This window comes from Schistocerca americana, chromosome 5 (genome assembly GCF_021461395.2).
Source record: "Schistocerca americana isolate TAMUIC-IGC-003095 chromosome 5, iqSchAmer2.1, whole genome shotgun sequence".
NCBI lineage: Eukaryota > Metazoa > Arthropoda > Insecta > Orthoptera > Acrididae > Schistocerca > Schistocerca americana.
This window is the reverse complement of record NC_060123.1, coordinates 56,217,089-56,242,139: the sequence shown is the minus strand read 5'-3', so window position 1 is coordinate 56,242,139 and position 25,051 is coordinate 56,217,089. Positions and strand designations below refer to the sequence as shown.

Sequence of the window (25,051 nt, the reverse complement as noted above, 5' to 3'; positions counted from 1 at the left end):
TGATTAAATTTTCAGTTAGGCTGAACTTAAGAAATCCATTGTCCTACGGGCTTAACAGACACGCGCTTAGCCGGAGATCTTACCACTTCAGACGCTCGCCACGGCCACACTGCAACTGCCTACTGCCGAGCGTGTTTCCTGAGGGTGGCTCACAAAGACCAACGGAAGTGGCCAGAGGGGCAGCTTCCTATACCAACATGACAACGGACGGACAGGACCATACTAAGGATAGAAACCTCTTTGCTTTTAGGAAGCGTAGCTACCTGTTCTGACGTTGGTCCTACTGTTCTCTAGCAGACAGCCTTGTCTGCTACCCTCAAGCATGCAACTAGAAATACATATGCTCATTCATCCTCTCACACAAAAGGGAAGGGGGATGACAGTATCTTATCATATACAGTATATAAAAGAAAGCGGATGTAGGTTCCGTATGAAACTGTGCGACATGAATTACATATAAGAATTACATATAAACTGTGCTTTAAAGTGTAGTAGTGTGACAGATCGTTCTTGTTTATGTGTAAAAGTAACACGTTCCACTGCTTAGTCTCCTCCCAGATAGTCAGAAACGCCACAGTACATTTAGAAGAGGAATTTATTCCATAAATGGCAACAGATTTAAGAAATTAAACATGAAAGGAATCCAACAGAGACCTTTCAATATGTTATTGTGTTTCTGGTGTTTCCACATTGTTGCTCACCACCTGTACGTAGCCGATCGTACAACCAATTACATCCTTGCTGCTGACACAGCCAGCTCCATTGCAACGTACATTACAATTTCAAAAAGTATAACGTGTTCATGTATCCACTTCTTGCTACAAACTAATTTAGTTCTAACTGTGGTCTTGTCAGACCGAACCTAATTAGCATGAAAGCGAACAGTTATGATAGTGGAGAATATCGGTTAGTCTCGGCTCAGGATTTGCATGCTTCTGTCCCAGTATGGAAACTGGTGTACCAGCTCCCCCGAAGTTGGCTGAGAATTCACTCTGATACTTGCTGCGTTATTCAGTAATACTCTGATCGAAAGGGATTAGCGGATCGTCCTCGAGAAAGTAGCACGGCAGCTGAAAGTAATTTTCAAGCAGGGCAAAATTGGAACTTCTCTGTGTCAAAAGACATTACGGAACCATTAACAGTCGGCCGTTATGACCGTTCGGTTCTAGGCGCTTCAATCTGGAACCGCGCTGCTGCTACGGTCGCAGGTTCGAATCCTGCCTCGGGCAGGGATGTGTGAGATGTCCTTAGGTTAGTTAGGTGTCTAGGGGACTGATGACCACAGATGTTAAGTCCCATAGTGCTCAGAGCCATTTGAACCATTTTTGAACCATTAACAATAAACATAGTAAAGAGTGGCTAGAAAAAAGTGCAAGGATTGTGGGGCTAAGGAAACAAACATAAGTGAAGACAAATATTGCGTTTTATACATAGAATAATTAAGGACATTTGATTTACATTTTACTCCGAGGTGACGAGATTGGCACAGGAGTGTCGCTTTAATCGAGTTACAAAGGCCTAAGAACAATAAATTCTGTATATATCTTTACTAAGTCAACGGCCTTGCCGCAGTCGTAACACCGGTTCCCGTCAGATCACCGATGTTAAGCGCTGTCGGGCTGGGCTAGCACTTGGATGGGTGACCATCCGGTCTGCCGAGCGCTGTTGACAAGTTTGGTGCACTCAGCCCTTGTGAGGAAAAACTGAGGAGCTACTTGATTGAGAAGTAGCGGCTCAGGTCTCGGAAACTGACCTTCGGTCGGGAGAGCGGTGTGCTGACCACATGCCCCTCCATATCCGCATCCAGTGACGCCTGTGGGCTGAGGATGACACGGCGGCCAGTCGGTACCTTTGGGCCTTCATAACCTGTGCTGGAGGAGTTTAGTTTAATTTATATCCTTACTAGCTTTTAAAATATAGAGTTTCATTTGTTTATTATTGCTTTTAACGAGATATTTTGACACAATGCATAGTTTGGAACAGTACAATCACTTTGATGTGATTTACTGAACTGATGCAGTCTCCTAGAAAGCGCGCAACGCTGTGATGCACATTGTGTCCCTCTGTCTTCCAATAAATACTGATATTACTTCGTACATACACACAATCGAGACCTGGATGTATACGTGTCTGTTGGATTCACACATACATATTGGCTTGAGTATACCTACCGAATACATTTGGTACAACTTATACTTCTTTAGTAATTTGAATTGGATATTCTTGTAACAGAAAATTTATAGAAATTAATATAATCTATGAATCTAGGTCCCAGAAACATCTTTAACATTCTTTAAAATCATTTTTATACTGTCATTTTTAATATGTAATTGCCACAGTCTCTCGTTTTGTAATATATTTGCTCTACCTACATCAGTGATATGACAACAAAACATGCAGTAGGCACTGCAAGTCACTAACAACACCAGCATCGACATATCGATAGTTAAATCGAAATAAGCTTTGTTTTGATCGCCACCTTGCTCTCCTGCACTTTTGAGTTGTTTGTGATATCGTTTTCCAAGTATCTTCGAAATTTAATGAACAATGGCTACCAAGTTCTAAAGAGCCATAGAAATGGAAAATGCCTCATAAGAAGAAAGCTACTTGACAAGAACAAAGTGAGTTATTATTTAAAAAATTTCTCTTGCGAACAGACAATCATGCGCCCTAAAACAATTATCACAAAGGGACAACCCCTGTTAATAGGTTGTCCTTCTCTTTTGTAACAGGATGACTGCACTACATATCAAGACTATTCTATATATATATATATATATATATATATATATATATATATATATATATATCAATGCGAACTTGTGTAAGAAGTTTCTGTACTGTCGCTGTTGCCTGATGATGAGGTCTAGCCTCGAAACATGTTGTTAGTAAATAAAATATGTAATCAACAAGTTCGGTGACTGTTAATGGTATTTGAAAAACCTCTAAATATTAATGCATTCTAAATCCAAACGAAATATTACTTAAATGGATTTCAGTCTTGTACATGAAATTAATCTTCATATTGATGATAAAATCTTCTGAGTCCTTAGGCTCCTCAAACTTCTTCAGCAATCGATCCTCTGCAGAGATCATCTCCAGGATTCTACTGGTGTCCCTAGGAGGCTGAACACTATTGAAAGACAACGTCGCATTAACTTATAAAAGGTTATTTTCCCGCGCTTTTTCGGAGAACTAGATTACTCCGTAAAAATATTCGGGTTGAAATTGCTGGGCGTCGTCATTGAGATATATTGATAGAGAGGGGCACTCTAAATTACTGTTATTGTGCCACTTCGGTTGTTTTCTGGTAACTTTATGTTCCTCACTTCTTTAGTAACTGCTAACTGTGAAGACGGAAGCCTGCAGCCATCATCTCTATAGAAATTGTGCTCATTCTTCGATATTTCAACTGCTTCAGAACTTTCTTTTTCTTAATATTACTTTACGTGGCTAGCAAAAGTATGTTCTTAAACTGCATAACATGGTCCCATTGTTCTTGGTGTTCCGTTCTCACTTTTGTTGCATCTTGTCTTAAACGTTTGTAGCGTTCGTGTTCTTTAACACGTTCGTTTAGTGTCGTTCCAGTTTTGGGGATACATGCTTTGACACAACCACGTGTAAATTGTTATGGTACTGCAGTGTGGAGGAAGTCAGGCACGTCCGTTGTAGGTCGGAAAAAGTCTATCTTGCGTTGACAGAGAAATGTAGTCCCAACTGTATCCCATCATAGCAATTGGCCATCAGTGTTTCACTAACTTGCTACTGGGCTGGATGGTGGTGCGAAGCGGCTACTAGATAGCTGCTTGTTATGGTAGATTTCCTATAAACTCTGTGCCCTAGAGTATTATCAGACCTTCAGTAGATCAACACATCTAAAAATGGGAGGCCAATCTCACTCTTCATCTTCACTGTGAAGCTGATTTTTCACAGGATCGTTTTTCAGAAAGTCGTGGAATTTATGTAGCTCTCCTCTGCTGTCTGGCCATACAACTGTGTCATCCGTATAGCGGCGCCAGCAAGACGGTGTTAGCTCTTCGTCACTTAACACCTTTTGTTCAAAATGCTCGATGAAAATCAAACGTTTTGAACATGGCTGCTTGGATCATTGACCGTTTATAAATTAAAATTGAAGCAAATGAGCCCTCGGTTACAACATTTAGTCTTATTAACCATGTTTCAACACTGCTAAAAGTGCCTTTATCAGAATTTAGACATTTAAAGTAGTCTATAACATAATTACAAAGTTATGGGGAGAAATAAAAAATTTTATATAAAATGGTACTGATTTACAATACAAGACAAAGACTGTACTTAGACGTCACCTATAAGATAAACAACAGGCCAGAAGGGCTTTAGTCACAAAATATTTAAAAGTAATGTGTGAAGGCGAGCCATTGAGGGCTGCTCATACCTGTGCAGCCACAGGTTGCAACGGACTGAGGCACCCGCTTTATCAAGCGCGGGCAGGTGAACATGTAGATGTAGATGTAGAACATGACATTGCAGCGAGAGCGCCATCTAGTAGCCGCAGGAAGAACTTGGCTACATGTAGACAGGCGAAAATTATAATGAATATTGTTCGCTACATAATGTAAAAGGCAATATTTTGTTTAACAGTGACAGATAAAGTAACATTTTGTCTACATCAGATCTTAGAAGAACAGTTTGAAGCATAATAACGTCATTGCAGTAAATACAGAAAGAGCTGAATGACACAGCCTGTAGAAAACAATTTAACATGAAACACGGCCAATAAACCTTTTAACCTCTATAATAACGTTTTTATGTTTCAAACCGTACTTTGAAGATCTGATGCAGACAAAATGTTACTTTATCTGTCACTGTTAAGCAAAATATGGCCTTTTACATTATGTACAGAACAATATTCATTATAATTTTCGCCTGTTACATTCGAATGTTAAGTAGCCAAGTTGTAGCTGCGGCTACTAGATGGCGCTCTCGCTGCAGTGTTGCATTCAACTGCCGCACTTGTTAACCTGTGGCTGTACAGGTGTGAGCAGCCCTTAGAGGCTCGCCTTCACACATTCCTTTTAAATATTTTGTGACTAAAGCCCTTCTGACCTGTTGTTTATTTTATAGGTGACGTGTAAGTACTGTCTTTGTCTTGTATTGTTAGTCAGTACTTACATTTTTTATGTAAAAATTTATTTTTCTTCCCATGAACTTGTAATTATGTTATAGACCACTTTAAATATGAAAATTCTGATGAAGGCACTCTTAGAAGTGTTGAAACCTGGTTAATAAGATCAAAAATTGTGACCGAGGGATCATTTGTTTCAATTTTACTCGATGAAGTTGTCAGTTGCCGCAGGAGAGAATGGTGAACTCATGGCAACTCTAGCACATTGTTCATAAAATTCAATCTTATTCTTAAAATCCCCCCCCCCCCCCCCCCCCCATGAACCATGGACCTTGCCGTTGGTGGGGAGGCTTGCGTGCCTCAGCAATACAGACAGCCGTACCGTAGGTACAACCACAACGGAGGGGTATCTGTTGGGAGGCCAGACAAACGTGTGGTTCCTGAAGAGGGGCAGCAGCCTTTTCAGTAGTTGCAGGGGCAACAGTCTGGATGATTGACTGATCTGGCCTTGTAACAATAACCAAAACGCCTTTGCTGTGCTGATACTGCGAACAGCTGAAAACAAGGGGAAACTACAGCCGTAATTTTTCCCGAGGGCATGCAGCTTTACTGTATGATTAGATGATCATGGCGTCCTCTTGGGTAAAATATTCCGGAGGTAAAATAGTCCCCCATTCGTATCTCCGGGCGGGGACTACTCAAGAGGATGTCGTTATCAGGAGAAAGAAAACTGGCGTTCTACGAATCGGAGCGTGGAATGTCAGATCCCTTAATCGGGCAGGTAGGTTAGAAAATTTAAAAAGGGAAATGGATAGGTTAAAGTTAGATATAGTGGGAATTAGTGAAGTTCGGTGGCAGGAGGAACAAGACTTCTGGTCAGGTGACTACAGGGTTATAAACACAAAATTAAATAGGGGTAATGCAGGAGTAGGTTTAATAATGAATAGGAAAATAGGAATGCGGGTAAGCTACTACAAACAGCACAGCGAACGCATTGTTGTGGCCAAGATAGATACGAAGCCCACACCTACTACAGTAGTACAAGTTTATATGCCAACTAGCTCTGCAGATGACGAAGAAATTGAAGAAATGTATGATGAAATAAAAGAAATTATTCAGATAGTGAAGGGAGACGAAAATTTAATAGTCATGGGTGACAGGAATTCGAGTGTAGGAAAAGGGAGAGACGGAAACGTAGTAGGTGAATATGGATTGGGGCTAAGAAATGAAAGAGGAAGCCGCCTGGTAGAATTTTGCACAGAGCACAACATAATCATAGCTAACACTTGGTTTAATAATCATGAAAGAAGGCTGTATACATGGAAGAACCCTGGAGATACTAAAAGGTATCAGATAGATTATATAATGGTAAGACAGAGATTTAGGAACCAGGTTTTAAATTGTAAGACATTTACAGGGGCAGATGTGGACTCTGACCACAATCTATTGGTTATGACCTGTAGATTAAAACTGAAGAAACTGCAAAAAGGTGGGAATTTAAGGAGATGGGACCTGGATGAACTGAAGGAACCAGAGATTGTACAGAATTTCAGGGAGAGCATAAGGCAACAATTGACAGGAATGGGGGAAAGAAATACAGGTGAAGAAGAAAGGGTAGCTTTGAGGGATAAAGTAGTGAAGGCAGCAGAGGATCAAGTAGGTAAAAACACGAAGGCTAGTAGAAATCCTTGGGGAACAGAAGAAATATTGAACTTGATTGATGAAAGGAGAAAATATAAAAATGCAGTAAATGAAGCAGGCAAAAAGGAATACAAACGTCTCAAAAATGAGATCGACAGGAAGTGCAAAATGGCTAAGCAGGGATGGCTAGAGGACAAATGTAAGGATGTAGAGGCTTATCTCACTAGGGGTAAGATAGATACTGCCTACAGGAAAATTGAAGAGACCTTTGGAGAGAAGAGAACCACTTGTATGAACATCAAGAGCTCAGATGGAAACCCAGTTCTAAGCAAAGAAGGGAAAGCAGAAAGGTGGAAGGAGTAGATACAGGGTCTATACAAGGGCGATGTACTTGAGGACAATATTATGGAAATGGGAGAGGATGTAGATGAAGATGAAATGAGAGATATGATACTGCGTGAAGAGTTTGACAGAGCACTGAAAGACCTGAGTTGGAACAAGGCCCCTGGAGTAGACAACATTCCATTGGAACTACTGACGGCCTTGGGAGAGCCAGTCCTGACAAAACTCTACCATCTGGTGAGCAAGATGTATGAGACAGGCGAAATACCCTCAGACTTCAAGAAGAATATAATAATTCCAATCCCACAGAAAGAAGGTGTTGACAGATGTGAAAATTACCGAACAATCAGTTTAATAAGCCACAGCTGCAAAATACTAACACGAATTCTTTACAGACGAATGGAAGAACTAGTAGAAGCCGACCTCGGGGAAGATCAGTTTGGATTCCGTAGAAACAGTGGAACACGTGAGGCAATACTAACCTTACGACTTATCTTAGAAGAAAGATTAAGGAAAGGCAAACCTACGTTTCAAGCATTTGTAGACTTAGAGAAAGCTTTTGACGATGTTGACTGGAATACTCTCTTTCAAATTCTAAAAGTGGCAGGGGTAAAATACAGGGAGCGAAAGGCTATTTACAATTTGTACAGAAACCAGATGGCAGTCATAAGAGTCGAGGGACATGAAAGGGAAGCAGTGGTTGGGAAGGGAGTAAGACAGGGTTGTAGCCTCTCCCCGATGTTATTCAATCTGTATATTGAGCAAGCAGTAAAGGAAACAAAAGAAAAATTTGGAGTGGGTTTTAAAATCCATGTAGAAGAAATAAAAACTTTGAGGTTCGCCGATGACATTGTAATTTTGTCAGAGACAGCAAAGGACTTGGAAGAGCAGTTGAATGGAATGTACAGTGTCTTGAAAGGAGGATATAAGATGAACATCAACAAAATGAGGATAATGGAATGTAGTCTAATTAAGTCAGGTGATGCTGAGGGAATTAGATTAGGAAATGAGACACTTCAAGTAGTAAAGGAGTTTTGCTATTTGTGGAGCAAAATAACTGATGATGGTCGAAGTAGAGAGGATATAAAATGTAGACTGGCAATGGCAAGGAAAGCGTTTCTGAAGAAGAGAAATTTGCTAACATAGAGTATAGATTTAAGTGTCAGGTTTTTTTTTCTTTTAAAGTGTTTGTGTAAAGTGTAGCCATGTATGGAAGTGGAACGTGGACGATAAATAGTTTAGACAAGAAGAGAATATAAGCTTTCGAAATGTGGTGCTACAGAAGAATGCTGAAGACTAGATGGGTAGATCACATAACTAATAAGGAGGTATTGAATAGGATTGGGGAGAAGAGAAGTTTGTGGCACAACTTGACCAGAAGAAGGGATCGGTTGGTAGGACATGTTCTGAGGCATCAAGGGATCACCAATTTAGTATTGGAGGGCAGCGTGGAGGGTAAAAATCGTAGAGGGAGACCAAGAGATGAATACACTAAGCAGAATCAGAAGGATGTAGGCTGCAGTAGGTACTGGGAGATGAAGAAGCTTGCACAGGATAGAGTAGCATGGAGAGCTGCATCAAACCAGTCTCAGGACTGAAGACCACAACAACAACAACATACTTAAAATAAAACATGACTGTTAGCTTAATTCGGCATGGTCACATACATCTGCAGCAATCTAACACCCAAAGTTCTGTTACTAACAGCGGGGTGCACTCAGTCCTTGTGAGGCAAACTGAGGAGCTACTTGATTGAGAAGTAGCGGCTCCGGTCTCAGAAACTGACACACGGCCGGGAGAGCGGTGTGCTGACCACATGCCCCTTCATATCTGCATCCAGTGACGCTTGTGGGCTGAGGATTACAAGGCGGTCGGTCGGTACCTTTGGGGCTTTGTTGCCTATTCGGGAGGAGTTTAATACCAATCGATTCGGTGTACCTTAAGAACTTGTGTTCATGCTTTGTTCTTCCGTAGTATCCATCCATGTGTGGTCATATTGTGCTATGATTTGATAAGTTTCGCGTTATGCTTCTTGTCGTAATCACCCAATCCTGTTAATTTAATGGAGCGTTAACTGAGCGTAATTCTTACTGGTACCGAAATTCTAGTAGTGTAGCGGATTTAGTGTCTTTCATGAATGATGGCCCCAAGTCTGTTACTATGTAGTCATGAGTTGCATTTATTATTTCTTCTTCCCATCGCCTTTAACGAGCTTTACCATTACAATTCAAACAAGAGCTGTTGAAATTTCTTTCTTGAAGAAAAAATTCTTTGTTGATTTGGTAGAATCACGTCCATCCTTTGCATGGTCCTGGACACCATGTGGCGACAAACCCGTGTTTTACTATCAATAATCCTCTAAGAGTATAATGAATACCCAAATCAATAATACCAAGCTCTTGTTTTGAATTTTACTGGATTTAACGAACTTTGCTTCGGATAATTTGTCCTGTTTCTTTTATCCATTCGTAGCTTCCAACATAACCACATGACACTAAGTTATTCTGAGTAAAATGAACCTGCACATGCATGGTGATACTTTTCTTGAGGTGTTATCAGAATAGTTAAATTCTTAAATGGGCGTGCTAAACTTGGAGCTTTCGTCCCCTCACCCAGTGTGAATGACATTTTATACCACGTCCTATCAAGTGCTGCTCTTGATGGTACATGTAATTAATTTAATCAATGTGTTTTCCTGAGCACGAGGGACCATAGTAACCTAAGATTTTTTCGTCGTGTTAAGTCCATTCCTTTTACGTTGAACTGAGATTTTCTGTGATAAACTGTGGATTTCTGTGGGAATTATTCTTTAGTTTGTGTCACCCCCTGAAAGACCAGAATATGGTAGAACCATTTGAGGGATGCAGTAAATTTAGGTATGTGTATTGAGTCCCAACAGAAATGTGCGTTACCATATGATTACAAGCGTTTGCACTAAGTACTTTTGTCACAAAAACCTAATATGTTAGTGTGTTCTCAGATTTTCTTGCCAATATCGATTAATAGTGTGCATCTGGGTGGGAACAACAGATCGTCAGAACGTCTGGAAACAGACTATTAATACTAGCGGTTATCTTTTATTTTACTACGGTTCAGTACGACCCTTGCACATGCACTGGGGGACGTTCCACTTCAATGAGAACAGAAAGAAGTCATATACCTTATTACGATTGTCACAGCTGTCTCAGCAATCGATCCCAAATACGTTTAATATGGTGAAAGACTAGACTCCCTAGAATGTGGTAACCGAACGTTGTAGTAAAGTAATGCCTAACTTTGAATGATTCTACAGTTAATTGTAAATGAGACATGCATATAGGGATCATCTTATTGTTTAACAACTGTTGATAACAAAGGCTTACAATTTTGAAAAAGGGGGTACAACTTTCACCATGTCGTCCAGTACCCAAAGCATTCTTCCTCCCCTTCCTTTACTGCAGTGTTTCCTTCAACGATAATGCGTTGCATGCCGTTTTGCAGCCCCAACCACGATGTTTTCCTCATATTACGGTAAGTTTTCTTTTCTCTCCTATTCCCGTGTTTTTTGTGTTTGTTTATTCATCGTTGTGTTAGTCCACTTCACTTTTAGCATTCTCTCCACAACAGTTTTAAAAACTGTCTGAGTATTGATCTTCCTTTTTTTTACTTCTATGACTCGCTCCCATACAGTACTACACTCCGCATAAAACCCTTGTTAATCTCTTTATGAACTCTATCGATATCCTTTTTTCTGTCAACAAACGACTCACCTTTTGCAAAGCTGCTTTACCCAGAGATATTCTGATTCAAATTTCCTCCACAAAACTTCGAGGTTTTGTCGCCAAATTTCCAAAGTACCCAAAAGATTTTACTTGTCACAAGGTCTGTCCTTCCAATGATACAATGACGGAACCTTTCTCTTTGCTGAGTCTCATCACTTTGGGCTTTCCTATATTTCCCGTCACTATGTACTCTTTTCCCTCTTTTACAAATATCTCCATCATAAACTGTAACTATTCCTCTGATTCAACCAACACTCTTTAATCATCTACGTGCTTAATTGTTTTTATTCCTTCTCCCTCTACTATTATGCCACTTGATTTTTGTTCTGCTCTTGCTTTTCCTTCTGTTGCCGGTAGTTTCTCAGTATTAGTCTATCAGGTGTGGTGGACGTCACAAAACTAGAATTGTATCACAACGTTTTGCCTGATGTCCCATAGTGTAAAAGCGCTGAAAACCTTTAGGGACATTTCGTATGGCAAAATATGAGCGGTATGTGGAACCATACTTCATCGAACAGGAATATCCCATTGAAAAATTTGTTTTCAGTTTTTTTCTTTTTTTTCTTTTCAGTTTATTCCTTAAGTCCAGTCACGATCTTGTCTTTCACATCGGGTTTCATGTGGGTACAGCATATGTGAATAAGGGACTACTCCATTCATAATCCATTCGTGCTGCATTTAGTATACACTGGTGTTGTTCTTGTTGTTGCTGTGGTCTTCAGTCCAAAGACTCGCTTGATACTGCCAACTAAGCTGGCGATCCCTTGATGTCTCAGAATGTGACCAATCAACTTATCCCTTCTTCTAGTCATGTTGCGCCTCAAATTTCTTTTCTCCCCAATTTAATTCACTACCTCCTTATTAGTTACATGATATAACCATCTAATCGTCAGCATTCTTTTGGAGCACCACATTTCAAAACTTTCTATTCTCTTCTTGTCGAAACGGTATCATCCATGTTTCACTTCCACACATGGCTACACTCCATACAAGTATACTCAGAAAAGACTTCCTGATACTTAAATCTACATTCGCCGCTAAAAAATTTCTCTGCTTCATTATCGCTTTTCTTGCCATTGCCAGTCTACATTTTATATCCTCCTTACTTCGACCATCATTAGTTATTTTACCGACGAAATAGTAAAACTCATCTACTGCTTTAAGTGTCTCATATCATAATCCAATTCCCTCAGGATGATCTGATATAATTCGTCTACATTTCGGAATTCTTGTTTTGCTTTTGTTGATGTTCGTTTCATACCCTTCTTTCAGACGCTGTCCATACCGCTCAACTGCTCTTCCTTTGCTGTCTCTGACTGAATTTCGATGCCATCGCCAAACATCAAAGCCGTTATTTCTTCTTTCTCGACTTTAATTTCTGGTCTAAATTTATCTTTGGTTTCCTTTAATTCTTGTCAATGTACTGACTGAACCTCAGGGATAGGCCACAACCCTGTCTGGCTCCCTTCTCAGCCACTACTTCTCTTTCATGCCACCTGGTTTCTGTACAAGTTGTAAACATCCTTTGGCTCCCTGTATTTTACTCCTGCTATCTTTACAATTTCAAAGAGAATATTCCAGTCAGGATAGTCGAAAACTTTCTCTAAGTGTATTCAAATTTTGCAACCATGACTTATTAAACTGATAGTTCGTTGCCATCCAAACTGATCTTCCCCAAAGTCGGCTTCTATCAGTTTTTCCATTCTTCTGTAAAGAGCTCGTATTCAAATTTTGCAACCATGACTTATTAAACTGATAGTTCGTTACCATTCACACCTGTTAGCACCTGCTTTCTTTGAAATTGGAATGTCTGAAGTCTGAGGGTATGTCGCCTGTCTCATACATCTTGCATACCAGATGGAAGAGTTTTGTCATGACCGGTTCTCCCAATGCTACCAGTAATTTTTATGGAATGTCGCCTACTCTTGGGGCCTTGCTTCGACGTAAGTCTACCAGTGCGCTGTCAAATTCTTCTTGCAGAATGATGTCTCCCACCTTGTCTTCATCTACATCCTCTTCTGTTTCTATAGTATTGTCTCCAAGTTCATCTCCCTTGCACAGCCCCTCTGTATACTTCTTCCACTTTCCACCTTTCTCTTGTTTGCCGCCGAGCGTGGTGGCGCGGTGGTTAGCACACTGGACTCGCATTCAGGTGGAGGACAGTTCAAACCTGTGTCCGACCATCCTGATTTAGGTTTTCCGTGAGTTCCCTAAATCGTTTCAGGCAAATTCCTTGATGGTTCCTTTGAATGGGCACGGCCGACTTTCTTCCTCATCTTTCATTAATTTGATGGGACCGATGACTTCGCTGTTTGGTCCCCTCCCCCAAACCAACCAACCAACGAACCTTCTTTGCCTAGGACTGGTTTTCCATCTGAGCTTGCATTTATCGCGAATCTCTTGCCCAACGTAAAGTCCCGAGCGACTGGAAAAAAGCGCAGGTGACGCCTATATATAAGAAGGGTAGAAGGACGGATCCTCAAAATAACAGACGAATATCCTTAACATCGGTATGTTGCAGGATTCTCGAACATATGCTCAGTTCGAATATAATGAATTTCCTTGAAACAGAGAAGTTGCTGTCCATGCATCAGCACGGCTTTAGAAAGCATCGCTCCTGCGAAACGCAACTCGCCCTATTTTTCACATGATATCTTGCGAACCACGGATGAAGGGTATCAGACGGATGCCATATTTCTTGACTTCCGGAAAGCGTTTGACTCGGTGCCGCACTGCAGACTCCTAACTAAGGTACGAGCATATGGGATTGGTTCCCAAGTATGTGAGTGGCTCGAAGACTTCTTAAGTAATAGAACCCAGTACGTTGTCCTCGATGGTGAGTGTTCATCGGAGGTGAGGGTATCATCTGGAGTGCCCCAGCGAAGTGTGGTAGGTCCGCTGTTGTTTTCTATCTACATAAATGATCTTTTGGATAGGCTGGATAGTAATGTGCGGCTGTTTGCTGATGATGCTGTGGTGTACGGGAAGGTGTCGTCGTTGAGTGACTGTAGGAGGATACAAGATGACTTGGACAGGATTTGTGATTGGTGTAAAGAATGGCAGCTAACTCTAAATGTAAATTAATGCAGATGAATAGGAAAAGGAATCTGGTAATGTTTGAATACTCCATTAGTAGTGTAGCGCTTGACAAAGTCACGTCGATTAAATATTTGGGCGTAACATTGCAGAGCGATATGAAGTGGGAGAAGCATGTAATGGCAGTTGTGGGGAAGGCGGATAATCGTCTTCGGTTCATTGGTAGAAATTTGGGAAGATGTGGTTCATCTGTAAAGGAGACCGCTTATAAAACACTAATACGACCTATTCTTGAGTACTGCTCGAGCGTTTGGTAATCCTATCAGGTCGGATTGAGGGAGGACATAGAAGCAATTCAGAGGCGGGCTGCTAGATTTGTTTCTGCGAGTGTTACGGAAATGCTTCAGGAACTCGGGTGGGAGTCTCTAGAGGAAAGGGGGCGTTCTTTTCGTGAATCGCTACTGAGGAAATTTTGAGAACCAGCATTTGAGGCTGACTGCAGTCAATTTTACTGCCGCCAACTTATATTTCGCGGAAAGACCACAAAGATAAGATAGGAGAGATTAGGGCTCGTAGGCTCGTACAGAGGCATATAGGCAGTCATTTTTCCCTCGTTCTGTTTGGGAGTGGGGGAGAGAAGATGCTAGTTGTGGTACGAGGTACCCTCCGCCACGCACCGTATGGTGGGTTGCGGAGTATGTATGTAGATGTAGATGAGCTCTTGATATTCATACAGCCGCTTCTCTTTTCTCCAAAGGGCTCTTTAATTTTTCTGTAGGAGATATCTATGTTTATCCTAGTGACGTATGCTTCTAACCCTTACATTTGTCCTCTGGCCATCCCTGCTTAGCCATAAGCCGGTATGCTTTTATTAATGGCAGGTCTCCCTCAGTGGTAGGTAGAGATGGGCAAACTGAAACACGTAACTGTTTCGAAACAAATGAAACAGTACAATGCAATGTTTCGATACGCTGTTTCGAAACAGTGAAACAGTTTGTGTTTTGTTATCTAATAAAACTACACATTTTATCATCTTGAATGTCTACTGTATAAGTTTGTCCATATAAACACAAATGACGTGCGAGAGCGCTCATCATATCGCAGAAAGTATGAAACTATCACTTAGGCGTCTACGCAGTTTCGTATTTCCTGCAGCAAATCCGCTGCTTTCGTGTCGTGTGACTTTCATACTTTTCAATTGGGTGAGGACAGCCATAGCCTAAGACAGAAGAACCACCACGAACGGAACTGGAGGTGGGAGCAAACTGCAGACACAACGGATGTGCTACTGGGATTCCCACTTTCCGTTAGTATGGGTAATATACCCATCTTGCTAATTTCCATGCACACTAAGGGAATCATTGTGGATAATAGGCACAGTGACTATAGTCTCACAAATAATGCCAAATAATTCGAATAAATAACAAAATATAACAGAAAAAATTTTGTCTTTCAAGGTGTTTCGAACCGTTACTATAAATTCACCATGCTTGTCAGCCCTTAGCGTTCACCATTACACTATCAGTGATATGTCAAACAGATTGATTGCAATTATACCTACATCAAATTTATGTATATGTCTAATAACTGTCACTCTACGCCTTTTTTATTCGAAATGTTGTAGGCTTACTTGCGTTTCTTAATATGATTACTGCGCATGAACAGAGAAGCGTATGTTATAAAAGAAGTGTAATTTAACTAAATCATTTTCACCTATTTATTATTTTGAATGTGAATAGTATGCGTTGTTTTATTGTTTGGCTAGTGTTTATAAAGCAGATGTTACGCCATTTCGGCATAGGACAGTCAGCTAGAAACGAAGCTTTATTTTCGGATATCTTAAGCTTCATGCTATTGCTTGTCAAAAAGATTTCGACACTCTTGAAAGTGTTTCACGAAGTGGTATGTTGTGTTTCAGTACCTGTGCCGAGCCCGAATCTCGCCCGACAGAGAGCGGAATGAAACATCGCTGTTTCGATACAATTAGTCCGTTCCAAGCACAGGTGGACTGAAACAGCCTTACTTTGAAACAACGATAAAGTTTCTGTGTCTGGCTCGAGATCGAATCTGGTCCAGTTATCCGAGACAGGGGCGGAATGAAACACCACTGTTTCGAGACAGTGAACCACAGTCGTTCCGAAACACTGAAACAGTTCCACGTATCGATACACTGTATCGAAACATAGAGACAGTGGCCAAGTCTAGTGGTAGGTATGTAGCGAAGGAGTCAGTGGCAGAGCGAGGTGGATGCCTCACTGTACAGCGAGCTGCAGGTAAGAGATTCTCACGGTCGCGCATTTTCCAGCGACAACCAAACTAGCAGTAGCAATGCTGGTCCCACGGAGTACAAGTTGTACACGTACGTGACGCCTCAATATATCGTAGCGGGCAGCCAGAGTCGGACTCTTCCGGGGTGTGGGCTCTGGCAGGGGCGGCGGCCGCTTTCACGAGGCCTCACATGGAAACTGAACAGGGCACCCGTCGCGCTGCGGTCGCGTGCAAATGAGGCAGAGCTGGCTGGCTCGCTAGGCCCGCGGAACCGGCCACGCGGCCATGTCGCCTGTTAGCCGAGGCCAGGCCGTTCACACAGAACGCGCGCAGCTGTCGCATCTGCCGGCGACGGGCGTGGGAACGCCGACACAAACGCAGAAATCCGCGATAACTGGAGGCGAGGGGCGCAACTCTCGGCCAGTCGGCAGCGGTAGCTGGCCGGGTGCCCATCTGCATACGAGCCGCGGCCATCTGTCATCGCTGCCACGACAGCTGCGCTACCGGAGACCCCGGCGTTGGCTCCGATTTCTCACCGTCGGTTTTCTGTCGCAGTTGTCACCTGATGTCTTGACAGTTGCCTCCCGTCCAAACGATATCAGGCATCTTCTGACCGTGTAGCTCAGCTGATCTTGAAAGACGATATGCTATGTTCCTGTAGGCCTTTATTTCTCCATTAGTCGCCAAACACACGCGCTGTCCCACCTAACTTTGCCATGTCTTACACTACTCGCCATTAAAATTGCTACACCAAGAAGAAATGCAGATGATAAACGGGTATTCATTGGACAAATATATTATACTAGAACTGACATGTGATTACATTTTCACGCAATTTGGGTGCATAGATCCTGAGAAATCAGTACCCAGAACAACCACCTCTGGCCGTAATAACGGCCTTGATACGCTTGGGCATTGAGTCAAACAGAGCTCGGATGGGGTGTACAGGTACAGCTCCCCATGCAGCTTCAACACACTACCACAGTTCATCAAGAGTAGTGACTGGCGTATTGTGACGAGCCAGTTGCTCCGCCACCATTGACCAGACGTTTTCAATTGGTGAGAGATCTGGAGAATGTGCTGGCTAGGGCAGCAGTCGAACATATTCTGTATCCAGAAAGGCCGGTACATGACCTGCAAAATGAGGTCGCGCATTATCTTGCTGAAATGTAGGGTTTCGCAGTGATCGAATGAAGGGTGGAGCCACGGGTCGTAACACATCTGAAATGTAACGTCAACTGTTCGAAGTGCAGTCAATGCGAACAAGAGGTGACCGAGACGTGTAACCAATGGCACCCCATACCATCACGCCGGGTGATACGCCAGTATGGCGATGACGACTACGCGCTTCCAATATGCGTTCACCGCGATGTCGCCAAACACGGATGCGACCATCATGATGCTGTAAACAGAACCTTGATTCATCCGAAAAAAGACGTTTTGCCATTCTTGCACCCAGGTTCGTCGTTCAGTACACCATCGCAGGCGGTCCTGTCTGTGATGCAGCGTCAAGGGCAACCGCAGCCACGGTCTCCGAGCTGATAGTCCATGCTGCTGCAAACGTCGTCGAACTGGTCGTGCAGATGATTGTTATCTTGCAAACGTCCCCATATGTTGACTCAGGTATCGAGACGTGGCTGCACGACCCTTTACAGCCATGCGGATAAGATGCCTGTCATCTGGACTGCTAGTGATACGAGGCCGTTGGGATCCAGCACGGCGTTCCGTATTACCCTCCTGAACCCACCGATTCCATATTCTGCTAAGAGTCATTGCATCTCGACCAACGCGAGCAGCAATGTCGCGATACGATATACCGCAATCGCGATGGGCTACAATACGACCTTTATCAAAGTCGGAAACGTGATGGTACGCATTTCTCCTCCTTACACGAGGCATCATAACAACGTTTCACCAGGTAACGCGGGTCAACAGCTGTTTGTGTATGAGAAATCGGTGGGAAACTTTCCTCATGTCAGCATGTTGTAGGGGTCGCCACCGGCGCCAACCTTGTGTGAATGCTCTGAAAAGCTAATCATTTGCATATCACAGCATCTTCTTCCTGTCTGTTAAATTTCACGTCTGTAGCACGTCATCTTCGTGGTGTAGCTATTTTAATGGCCGATAGTGCATATTTCAAAAACGAAAAGAATGTAAACATTGCAATTAACCAGGGATGTCACTACACTGAGAAGCCAAAGAAACAGGTTCACCTGCCTAACATCGTGTAGGGCCCCGCGAGCACGCTGGAGTGCCGCAACACGACGTGGCATGGGCTCGACAAATGTCACAAGTAGTGATGGAGGAAACTGACACCATGAATCCAGCAGGGCTGTCCATAAATCCGTAAGAGTATGAGGGGGTAGAGATCTCTTCTCAATGCCACGTTGTAAGGCAATCCAGATATGCTCAATAATGTTCATATCTAGGAAGTTGGTGGCCAGGGGAAGTGTTTAAACTCAGAAGAGTGTTCCTGCTGGAATTGCCGAAGTCTGTCGTAATGCACAATGGACATGAATGGATGCAGGTGATGAGACAAGATGCTTACGAGCGTGTCACATGTCAGAGTCGTATCTAGGCGTATCAGAGGTCTCATATGACTCCAACTACACAGACCCCACCCCATTAAGAGCCTTCACCAGCTTGAACAGTCCCCTGCTGACAACAAGGGTCCATGGGTTCATGAGGTTGTCTCCATACTCGTACATGTCCACTCGCTCAATACAATCGGAAACGAGTCTCGTCCGACCAGGCAACAGATTTCCAGTCATGAACAGTTCAATGTCGGTGTTGATGGGGCCAGGCAAGGCGCAAAGTTTTCTGACGTGCAGTCATCAAGGGTACCCGAGTGGGCCTTCGGCTCCGAAAGCCCAAATCAATGATGTTTCGTTGAATGGTTCGCACGCTGACGCTTGTTGATAGCCCAGCATTGAAATCTGCAGCAAACAGCGGAAGGATTGCACTTCCGTCATGTAGAACGATTCTCTACAGTCGTTGTTGGTCCCAGTGTGCTAGGATCTTTTTCCGGCCGCAGTGATGTCGGAGATTTGATGTTTTACCGGATTCCTGATATTTACGGTACACTCGTGAAATGGTCATACGGGAAAATGCTGTGTTTGTCGCTAGTGCGCCGAGTATAGCACCACGTTAAAACTCAAATCTTGATAACCTGGGATTAGAGCAGCAGTAATCGATCTCAGGATTGCGCCAGACAATTGTTTTATATAGGTATTGTGGACCTCAGCGCCGTATTTTGCCTGTTTACATATCTCTGCATTTGAATACACATGCCTATACCAGGTGCTTTGGCGCTTCAGTGGCTCACGCAATCAGCAGGAAGGCACAATCCCTTCAAGTAAATAAACATCACTTTCTACATAAAGTTAAGCATATTTTCTGCTGAAATGAAAACTAGAGATACAATCAGTAAAGGCAGACCTGTTCTCACTGCTCTAAATCTTATACGTTCTGGAATACCTAGAATTTAAATAATGTAAACGGTGCCACAGTTTCTGCTGTAATGCCGTAATGCGGTCTGCCTGCACTGTTCCGAAACCTGCTGTAGGCAACCCGTGGCGGCGTGCGCTATGGCAGAAAATGTGGCACCGTAGCCATCATTTAGTCAGTGTATTTTAAGGTTATCATAGCTAACACTTGTTTCAAGAATCATAAAAGAAAGTTGTATACCTGGAAGAATCCTGGAGATACTAAAAGGTATCAGATAGATTATATAATGGTAAGACAGAGATTTAGGAACCAGGTTTTAAATTGTAAGACATTTCCAGGGGCAGATGTGGATTCTGACCACAATCTATTGGTTATGAACTGCAGATTGAAACTGAAGAAACTGCAAAAAGGTGGGAATTTAAGGAGATGGGACCTGGATAAACTGAAAGAACCAGAGGTTGTAGAGAGTTTCAGGGAGAGCATAAGGGAACAATTGACAGGAATGGGGGGAAGAAATACAGTAGAAGAAGAATGGGTAGCTCTGAGGGATGAAGTAGTGAAGGCAGCAGACGATCAAGTAGGTAAAAAGGCGAGGGCTAATAGAAATCCTTGGGTAACAGAAGAAATATTGAATTTAATTGATGAAAGGAGGAAGTATAAAAACGCAGTAAATGAAGCAGGCAAAAAGGAATACAAACGTCTGAAATATGAGATCGACAGGAAGTGCAAAATGGCTAAGCAGGGATGGCTAGAGGACAAATGTAAGGATATAGAGGCTTGTCTCACTAGGGGTAAGATAGATACTGCCTACAGGAAAATTAAAGAGACCTTTGGAGAGAAGAGAACGACTTGTATGAATATCAAGAGCTCAGATGGAAACCCAGTTCTAAGCAAAGAAGGGAAGGCAGAAAGGTGGAAGGAGTATATAGAGGGTTTATATAAGGGCGATGTACTTGAGGACAATATTATGGAAATGGAAGAGGATGTAGACGAAGACGACATGGGAGATAAGATACTGCGTGAAGAGTTTGACAGAGCACTGAAAGACCTGAGTCGAAACAAGGCCCCGGGAGTAGACAACATTCCATTAGAACTACTGATGGCCTTGGGAGAGCCAGTCATGACAAAACTCTACCATCTGGTGAGCAAGATATATGCGACAGGCGAAATACCCTCAGACTTCAAGAAGAATATAATAATTCCAATCCCAAAGAAAGCAGGTATTGACAGATGTGAAAATTACCGAACTGTCAGTTTAATAAGTCGCAGCTCCAAAGTACTAACGCGAATTCTTTACAGACGAATGGAAAAACTGGTAGAAGCGGACCTCGGGGAAGATCAGTTTGGATTCCGTAGAAATGTTGGAACACATGAGGCAATACTAACCTTACGACTTATCTTAGAAGAAAGATTAAGAAAAGGCAAACCTACGTTTCTAGCATTTGTAGACTTAGATAAAGCTCTTGACAATGTTAACTGGAATACGCTCTTTCAGATTCTGAAGGTAGCAGGGGTAAAATACAGGGAGCAAAAGGCTATTTACAATTTGTACAGAAACCAGATGGCAGTTATAAGAGTCGAGGGGCATGAAAGGGAAGCAGTGGTTGGGAAGGGAGTGAGACAGGGTTGTAGCCTCTCCCCGATGTTATTCAACCTGTATATTGAGCAAGCAGTAAAGGAAACAAAAGAAAAATTCGGAGTAGGTATTAAAATTCATGTAGAAGAAATAAAAACTTTGAGGTTTGCCGATGACATTGTAATTCTGTCAGAGACAGCAAAGGACGTGGAAGAGCAGTTGAACCGAATGGACAGTGTCTTGAAAGGAGGATATAAGATGAACATCAACAAAAGCAAAACGAGGATAATGGAATGTAGTCAAATTAAATCGAGTGATGCTGAGGGAATTAGATTAGGAAATGAGACACTTAAAGTAGTAAAGGAGTTTTGCTATTTAGGGAGTAAAATAACTGATGATGGTCGAAGTAGAGAGGATATAAAATGTAGACTGGCAATGGCAAGGAAAGCGTTTCTGAAGAAGAGAAATTTGTTAACATCGAGTATAGATTTAAGTGTCGGGAAGTCATTTCTGAAAGTATTTGTATGGAGTGTAGCCATGTATGGAAGTGAAACATGGACGATAAATAGTTTGGACAAGAAGAGAATAGAAGCTTTCGAAATGTGGTGCTACAGAAGAATGCTGAAGATAAGGTGGGTAGATCACGTAACTAATGAGGAGGTATTGAATAGGATTGGGGAGAAGAGAAATTTGTGGCACAACTTGACTAGAAGAAGGGATCGGTTGGTAGGACATGTTTTGAGGCATCAAGGGATCACAAATTTAGCATTGGAGGGCAGCGTGGAGGGTAAAAATCGTAGAGGGAGACCAAGAGATGAATACACTAAGCAGATTCAGAAGGACGTGGGCTGCAGTAGGTACTGGGAGATGAAGAAGATTGCACAGGATAGAGTAGCATGGAGAGCTGCATCAAACCAGTCTCAGGACTGAAGACCACAACAACAACAACATTTTAAGGTTTGAAACAGTGAAACGAAGTTTTTCTACGGAAAGAAAATATATGCGCCACTTAAAAAAAGGTGACTTTTTGTTGAAAGTGATGTTTGTTTACATATAGGGATTACGCATTGCTGCCCATTGTGTGAGCTACTGAGATTGGTGCATCCCTGGCCAATTCCTTCTTTCACATTTTGTTTCTTTTAGGAAATACAAAGGGCGATTGATAGGGGATTCAACACTTTTTTCTGAAAGCAGGTTGGTTTTATTCAGGATTCCACTACACTATGTCATTCAACCCCCTGCAGAACGCTATTTTTCAATATAATCTCCTCTCAATGCGACGGACTAACGCTACTTTACTGGGAGGGCCTGTAGGTTGCATGGTGCCACTCTACTGGTCAGTATTAGAGCCAACGTCTTGCTGCGTTAACAATCTCTCCGCAATCCACGTACTGCTTTCTGCGGAGTGCATCCTTTATTGCGCGAAGCAAATGGCAGGTGCGACATCTGCGCTGTAGGTTTGATGAGGAAGAACTGCCCAGTCAAGTTTTGTGAGTTCCTCTCTGGTGCACAGTCTAGTGTGTGGCGTTGCGTTGTGATGGAGTAGGAGAAGTTCGTTTGCACTTTTGTCGCAACGAACATGCTGAAATCGTATTTTCAATTTCCTGAGGGTAGCACAACACAATTCCGAGTTGATCGTTGAACTATGATGGAGGACATCAAGCAGAACAATCCCTACAGAATCCCCAGAGTCCGTCGCCATGACTTTAGCGGCTGAGGATGCCGCTTTGAACGTTTTCTTTGAAGGAGAGGTGATTTGGTGCCACTCCATGGATGCAGTTTTGTTTCCAGTTTGAACTGATGAGCCGATGGCTTATCGCCTTTGACAATGTGAAGATCAGCCTCGTAACGCGCATGTAATTTCACACAATTGTCTCTCTTTGCTCTTTATGGTCTTCTGCTAGGCGATGAGGAACCCAGCAGGCACTCACTTTTGAGCACCCTGCTGATGGACGAGTGTGCCAGCACTACCAACAAAGAACTACAGACCTATATCATTGACGTCGGTTTGCAGTAGGGTTTGGAGCATATACTGTATTCAGACATTATGAATTACCTCGAAGGGAACGATCTATTGATACGTAATCAGCATGGTTTCAGAAAACATCGTTCTTGTGCAACGCAGCTACCTCTTTATTCGCACGAAGTAATGGACACTATCGACAGGGGATCTCAGGGTAATTCCGTGTTTCTGGGTCCGGAAAGCTTTTGACACCGTTCCTCACAAGCGACTTCTAATCGAGCTGCGGGCCTATGGGGTATCGTCTCAGTTGTGCGACTGGATTCGTGATTTCCTGTCAGGAAGGTCGCAGTTCGTAGTAATAGACGGCAAATCATCGAGTAAAACTGAAGTGATATCAGGTGTTGCCCAGGGAAGCGTCCTGGGACCTCTGCTGTTCCTGATCTATATAAATGACCTGGGTGACAATATGAGCAGTTCTCTTAGGTTGTTCGCAGATGATGCTGTAATTTACCGTCTAGTAAGGTCATCCGAAGACCAGTATCTGTTGCAAAGCGATTTAGAAAAGATTGCTGTATGGTGTGGCAGGTGGCAGTTGACGCTAAATAACGAAAAGTGTGAGGTGATCCACATGAGTTCCAAAAGAAATCCGTTGGAATTCGATTACTCGATAAATAGTACAATTCTCAAGGCTGTCAATTCAACTAAGTACCTGGGTGTTAAAATTACGAACAACTTCAGCTGGAAAGACCACATAGATAATATTGTGGGGAAGGCGAGCCAAAGGTTGCGTTTCATTGGCAGGACACTTAGAAGATGCAACAAGTCCACTAAAGAGACGGCTTACACTACACTCGTTCGTTCTCTGTTAGAATATAGCTGTGCGGTGTGGGATCCTTACCTGGTGGGATTGACGGAGGAGATTGAAAGGGTGCAAAAAAGGGCAGCTCGTTTTGTATTTTCACGTAATAGGGGAGAGAGTGTGGCAGATATGATACGCGAGTTGGGATGGAAGTCATTAAAGCAAAGACGTTTTTCGTCGCGGCGAGATCTATTTACGAAATTTCAGTCACCAACTTTCTCTTTCGAATGCGAAAATATTTTGTTGAGCCCAACCTACATAGGTAGAAATGATCATGAAAATAAAATAAGAGAAATCAGAGCTCGAACAGAAAGGTTTAGGTGTTCGTTTTTCCCGCGCGCTGTTCGGGAGTGGAATGGTAGAGAGATAGTATGATTGTGGTTCGATGAACCCTCTGCCAAGCACTTAAATGTGAATTGCAGAGTAATCAAGTAGATGTAGATGTATATGTAGACGTGTAGTTGTGTAGAGAGGTGTTTCACTGTGATCAGTCGATCATCTCGAACAAGAGTGTCAGCACGTACCAACATTGCAGGAATCACAGCTCTGTGCGTCTAGCCGGCACGTGGCAGTTCTGACTGGTTTGGCGACTTGTTGCGGTGATGTCAGAGGTTTCACCCAATGACTCACTGTGCTTTTGTTCAGTGCCAGGTCTCAGTGACATTCTGTAAGCGCCTATGAATACATGCGATGCTCTGATCTTCCTTCAAAAGAAACTCAAAGAGTGCTCTCTGCTTCGAACGCACCTCCGTTACCGACGCCATTTTGAAGGTTGCATAGGGCGCCGCCACCCGTCGCAATGTTAAGAAACTATAGGAGCTGAAGCAGCAATATTCCACGAGGCTCCACAACAAATTACGCAGTTTTTTTAACCGACAATGGTCGTGAAAAGAAGTGTTGCATTATTTACTGAATGCCTCAAGTGTCTGAGGTGACAGAGTTAGGTGGGACACTGTATAACAGAACCGCAACACAGTTTTAGAGTACGTGAGGCCATGCTGCAGAAAATAGAGGCATCTCATTAATAGGAGGAAACGCTGTATGTCTCTTAATT

General features: G+C 42.7%; 1 pseudogene; it reads left to right on the top strand.

Annotated features, from left to right (window-relative positions):
* Positions 1-1,553: 1,553 nt before the first annotated feature.
* Positions 1,554-1,671, top strand: LOC124617080 (annotated as a pseudogene).
* The last annotated feature ends 23,380 nt before the right edge of the window (positions 1,672-25,051 follow it).